Genomic DNA, 6,319 nt, shown 5'->3' with positions numbered 1-6,319 from the left:
ATACATATAAATTGTGTAATATAATTAACGTACGCAGCGATAGCTCGAAAACAGCTGACGCTATCAATTTCAGTCGGGTTCATTGTGTTAGCTGTTGTTGTCCCAGCTGTTTGGGGGCCCTTCCAACCTGACAATATTCAAATTCAACCTGAAGTGCGCTCTCCACTCGATCTCTGCCTCTTCGCATTGCTGCTAGCCGCATCGGCAAAGCTAACTAATCCGCCCCAGCACGCCGCTTGTGTATGAGAGCTTTGCAAGTCTGAAAATCCAAGCAACCCCACAGGTAGCTGAATAAATCACCCGATTATTTTGCCATACATACATTACACAATACTCTGTGGCTCATCAATCAAAAATCAATAAATAATTTGCGATCGATTATTTGGCAGCGCAACAGGCGCCCAGCAGCCGGCGACAAGCGCATACACAGCCAAAACACAGAAAAAGAGTTCTGTATGTGAGTCTATAAACAAATGCGGGCTACGATAACCCGAAAATAAAACACACGTGCCCAGTTGGTGCCCGGCCCCGTATGCATTACATTGTTTGTTATTGTTGTTAACAGTTAATTCTGTTTATACCCTGTGCCCACAGCAGCAGGCATTTCCGACGCTATAAAGTAATCTGTATCAAACGTCGGTCTCTCCATATAAGCTATCCCGGAAACTACAAGAACTGGACACACATCATTTCATATGTAGGTTCTCGTTTAGTTTATTTGTAATTACATATATTTCCCACTATTGAATTGTAAAATCAAATTAATTCAAAAACAAAGTTGATCTTTGGGTTAAAAAAAAATAATAATAATAGAAATAAAAAACTTTCAGTAATACTGATGAACAGAAACGAGTTGAATTGTGTTTTCCGGCACTTCCAACTTGGGTGCAGGGTATTTTTTAGTCCGGCAACCGCGCACAAATCATTCTTGTTTGTTTTGATAAGACGCGTTGGTGTTTTTGTTGTAACTGATTTGGGCACCCAGCAAATGGGCAGAGGTTGCTGCTGCACACTGAACAACACTGATTGTGAGCCAGTGTGTACATGTGAGTTTTAACGCTTGTGTGAGTATGTTTATAATTGTGTGACCGCATGGGTATGCTGAGTGTGGACGGTGCGTTGCAGCGTAATCAGTTTTTGCCATATCAGCATACCCCACCCCGCTTCGCTGTACTTGGCAATAAAGAATCTGTACGCAAGAGAACAAGAATCAGAACACAAAATTTGCATATATTTAAGTAGGAGACTCCTTAGGTAATATATTCTTTTATTTTATAATTTTATATTTAATTATATATGTATTTAAATTGCAAAACTATCCATTTCATATTTTATTTCTCACCACTAATGACCAACTCCAACAAATTTAAAACCTATTCTGTTCATGTATTTCGAAAAATATGTGCTGAGAACTAATTTGTGTGCAGGTCACACTGACACACAAACATACAGCAGGTAGACGAGTAACCTGAAGAACACAATGTGCATACATATGCATGTACATATGTATGTATATAAGTTTATATACACCTTTACACACACACACATGTTCATTGTCCAAAATATGTACAGCTGTTGCCTGCCACATGCCACATGCTGTTGCATAATGAAAATGCTTAAAACTAATTAACGCAAAAGCAAAGCCGGAACCGAATCTGTTTACTCCCCCGCTCGCCATTGCCTTCTCTCTGTATCTCACTCTCCCCCCGTCTATCTCATTCTCTGACGCCATCACTCACTCTCTCTCTCTCTCTTCGTCTCTCCATTCGCTTGTGGTCGTCACCCTGCTGCTCTGCTTGCCTGATATTCGCGTCTGCTGCTTGTCTAGGCCGTAGCAGAACAGCAGCAGAAGTTTATTTATTGCTCATTAGCACGCAAGACGGCAGCGCAGCGCAGCGCAGCGACGTTGACGACTTTTGCCATCTTCAGCTCATTTATTAAGAACAAGCCCAGGCACACGCCCAGCGAACACACACACACACACAACTTATTCCTTAAAATTTCGTTTTTATTTCGTTCATTAAGTTGGCCGTTGCGCACTTTTCTGCCTCCCCCATTTTCACAACCCCCCACATTGCCTTATCATTGTGGCTTTTGTTGTTGCTGTTCGTTAACAGTTTTAGTCGTTGGGCTCACTAGTTAACTTTTCTGCCGCTGCCTCCGGAGTTGCCCTGTGCCCTGGCCAAGCGCTCGACGCTGATTGGAAAGTTCTGTCTGCATTTTCAGTAGCGACGTCCGCCGGTGACGCGTTTCTTTTGCTTTCGCAGCAGCAGCGACTACTACTGCTGCTGCTGCTGCTGCTGCTGCTGCTGCTGCTATTGCTGCTATTGCTGCTGCTTCTGTTGCCTGTCTGCTGGCTGTGGTTTTCTGTGCGCCTGATACTGTGCGCCGAGTTAATTGGTTTGCAAACAAATTAACCAACGTGGGTGTGTACGTTTCCTAATTAGCAGCTTTTGTAATTAAATATGCCCGCAGCCATTCACACACAAACACACACACGCACTCATGTGTACGGCCTCTCTCTATGTGTATGTGTGTGTGTGTGTGTGTGTACAATGGCATAACGGTTCATGTGACTGTAAGGCGCAGTGGCAGCCACTGGGGGGGCGCATTTCTAGCTAATGAACAGGCAATCCCCCTTTAAAGCACGTCCCAGTCGTGGGCGAGGGGGTGGCAGCTGGAAGGCGCAGTGGTTACAACGCTGACGTCCCGAATGAAAATGCATTTTAATTAGGGGTTTTTGTTGGCTTTTGTTTTTAGTACTTTTTTGTATGCTGCTGGTGCTGCTGGTGGTGCTGCTGCTCGAAGTGCTGCGCTGCTTTAGCTTCGTTCATTAGTTGAATTGAGGCGCAGAGTTGCCAAGTCGCGAAGAATACCAAAAACAAGAGCAAGAACAAAATGTTAAAGCGGGGTGAGGCATCGAAATTTAAATCAAGTTGAAAATAATAGTTCCGATAGAAAAGAATACAAATGCAATAATCCTTAAAATTAATTTGGCATTACGTTTATTAGTGAGTTTGCAAAATCCAACTCCACGGTCGGAAAATAGGTGTAAATATGTTGTAAAAAATGTTGATATATGAAAGTAAAGAAAAATATTACTGCCTTGATGGACTAATTGTAACATGTAATTACACTTAACGGCTCTTTGGTGTGGCGTGGCAACCCTGAAGAGCCGAACGATAAGCGTACCCAATGGCACATTGCAAAATGGGGGAGGTGGGGTTGGCGGTCTTCAATGACTGTGCGCCGTAGCTGAAGCCGGTGCCAGTGGTGCCTGTGCTGGGCTCTGTAGCTCAGGTACCTCATAGAGCCGCCAGGCTACCGGAGGCAGACATGGTCGGTGCCTGGTCTCTGCCATTCATGCGATTGTTCCTTTTGTTGTTCAATTCAATTCAATTTGAGAGCATCAGCTCCGAAAAGGGTCCAATTAAAAAACCACAACAATTAACGAGCCAAGTGAGTTAACTTGGCATAAATGGAATTTTAATTGGCAACATAAGAGCGGCAGCAACAACTACCAACAGCCAGTGAAAAGAGCCAAGAGCAGGAGCGGAGTGACTCGTCGAGTGCCGATAAGTGAGTGCAGCAATCGGGGGGCGAGAGCAAGCGAGTGAGCGAGCGAGAGAGACAGAAAGGGAGAGAGAGAGAGAGAGCGAGAGAGTGGTGAGTTTATTGGAGAAAGGGAGAGGAGGGGCTGCCTCGTTACGAGCCGGGAGTAGTTAAGTAAATGAGCATTTTGTTTCACTAATGAACACTAATGAATGCCGGAGACAACACTTGGGTTAAGCTGTGTGTGTGCGTATATCTGTATGTGTGTGTGTGTATATGTGCCTGTGTCTGTTAGTGTGTGTGTGTGTGTGTGCTGGTGCCTTTGTTGGTTTGGGGTTTTGTGTTGTTAATTAATAAACACGAAAGCCGGGCCAGGCAAGGCCCATTGTGTGTCTGTGTTTGTGTGTGTGTGTGTGCCCAGTTTTGAAGGGGTTAAAATAAGCAATTAGTTGGATTTTCAACTAGGCGCACAGCAAATGCAGAGCCGTCGAAACTGGCAACTGGCAACTGGCAACAGGCACAGGCAACTTTGGGAGGCAAGCCAACGACGACAACATGAAAAACTTTCAAACTGTTGCCGACCAACGCTGTCGACGTCGCTTCTTCTAACGAGCAGCGGATGGGCACAGTCGCCGCCGTCGACGCCGTCGCCGCCTCCGCTGCTGCTGCTGCTGCTTGGGGTCGTCGAGTTAACAGCGCGAGAGCAAACCGAACGAGGGACGAAACGTTGTCGTCGCTGCGGCACGTAAGCCTGCCACGCATAGCCCCTGACATCGAGGAGCTACCTCTCTCTCTCTCTTTCTCTCTCTCTCTGTGTGTGTGTGGGTGAGCGGTCGCAAAAAGCTTTTTGGCTGGCCCTTGCGGTTTCTGTTGGCTTTATTAGTGTGCCGTCTGTGACGTTTGGTTGGCGTTTGGTTCGTGCGTGTGGCATGCCACAGGTGGCACATAAAGTCTTTAGCATGCGTTGCGTGTCCTGTGTATTTTTGACACACTTTGTTGCTTTACATTTTGTGGTCAACAACGGTTAATTATGAAAAGCAGAAGCACACTAGTCGGGTGTGCCCGACTAGGAGATACCCTGATTAACCTCGGTATCTTATTATATATACGTGAATTATTTATCATTTGAAAATAATTAATCAAACTCTTACAATCTTCGAGTTATTTGCTATTTGTTAGAAATTTTATGATGGGAGAAGGAATGAAAAAAAAAGTATAAAAATGTTCTGCATATACAAGGATTCTAGCGACAGCATAACAGTTAATAATAAAAGAATTTAAAAATAAAAAAAAAAATTAAAATAAAAAAAACTCTAGCTTTTTAGTGTACTCGTGATTCCAACAATGGATGACATCCTATACTTAGCTTCCCTTGAGCCTGTTATATTTAATTGATAGTATCAAAATTGGATACTCATATTTCCATTAGACATTGTGTTTCTTAATGTAAACCTAAAATGTGCTACTGTTGGACAGTGTTACTTTTGCTTTTGAATTGAAATTGATTTATGGACCACTGTGCAGTGTACCTAAGATAGCTGTTCTTTCTTTTCTTTTCAATTAACTTCCGAAACGTATTTTTAAAATTGTTCAAGCAAACAACAAGCTCGCACATAAATCGAAGTTATGGCTAAAAAAGGCAAAAACAAATTTACGTCTTAATTATACCCTGTACGTGAGTAAATAGGGTATAATGTTTTCATGCAAATGTACGTAACACGGCGTGGGAGCCCCATAAATACGTTCTTACGTTCTTGATTAACTCGGGTCGATCCAAGTACGTCTATCAGTCCATCCGTCCGTATGTAAGACCGCCTCGATCTCGGGAACTGTAAGAGATAGACACCTGATATTTTAAAAGGAAAGTTCTATAAGGGTCCACGAAGATCAAGCTTACATAAAATGATCGATTACTTGCTCCGTATTGTTGCAATCGATTAAAATCGATATCGAAATCTTGTTTTGTGAACATATCTCGACGATTATAAGAGCTTGCGACTCAAAATTTGTTATTACTGTTGTATACGCAGATCCGCAAAATTTCACTTTTTGAATATTGGGTGTATTTCCCCAAAATTTGTAAATTTGTCCCCCCTAAAATTATATAAAAACATGCATATTTGTAGGTAGAGCCTTGAGCTTTGGCATTTACACAAATTTGGATGCCATATAAATGCCCTGGAATTTGATAAGGATCGGGTTGAGGTAAGAAAGGGCAGAGACATTGCCATAAGTTCTGCTTGTGTATGTATAGAAGCAGAATGTTTGTACAGGGTATGGAATGGAACAGGAATGTTTGTACGGGGTATATCGCAGTCGTGCACTTCCGACCAAATCACTCTAGGTTGTTTTGTGTTCGCAGTACGCTTACAAATTAAAGACTTATGAATCACAGAAATGCTGGCAATCAAGATCAGGCCGTTGATTATAATGGGCATATTTACAATGACAGCTTGGCTTGAAGACAGCTTGCGGAACCGCTTCACCTGGTAGCTGTTAGACTTGGTGTTTAATTTGTGGGCTTATATGGCAAAGCGTCGTCTAGTACGGTTGCCATTGGCATTGCCAAACAACAATAACAACAAACTGCCAATCCGTGGAGGAGGAGCTGAAACTGCGAACCCGTTTCGTCTAGAGAAAGAAAACAAACGTCGGAGTTAACTGACGTCATCGATTTAAATGACGTGTGGGTTGCTGGCCCGGCCGAGCAAGCAAAAAGCAATCATTTAGACGCCAAGGCTTGCCGTGAAATCATATTTTAGAATAT

The sequence above is a fragment of the Drosophila montana genome, unplaced genomic scaffold (assembly GCF_035044405.1).
Source record: "Drosophila montana isolate Dmon_TW-CO22-7 unplaced genomic scaffold, ASM3504440v1 contig_3200_1, whole genome shotgun sequence".
Taxonomy (NCBI): domain Eukaryota; kingdom Metazoa; phylum Arthropoda; class Insecta; order Diptera; family Drosophilidae; genus Drosophila; species Drosophila montana.
This window is presented reverse-complemented; position numbering follows the sequence as displayed.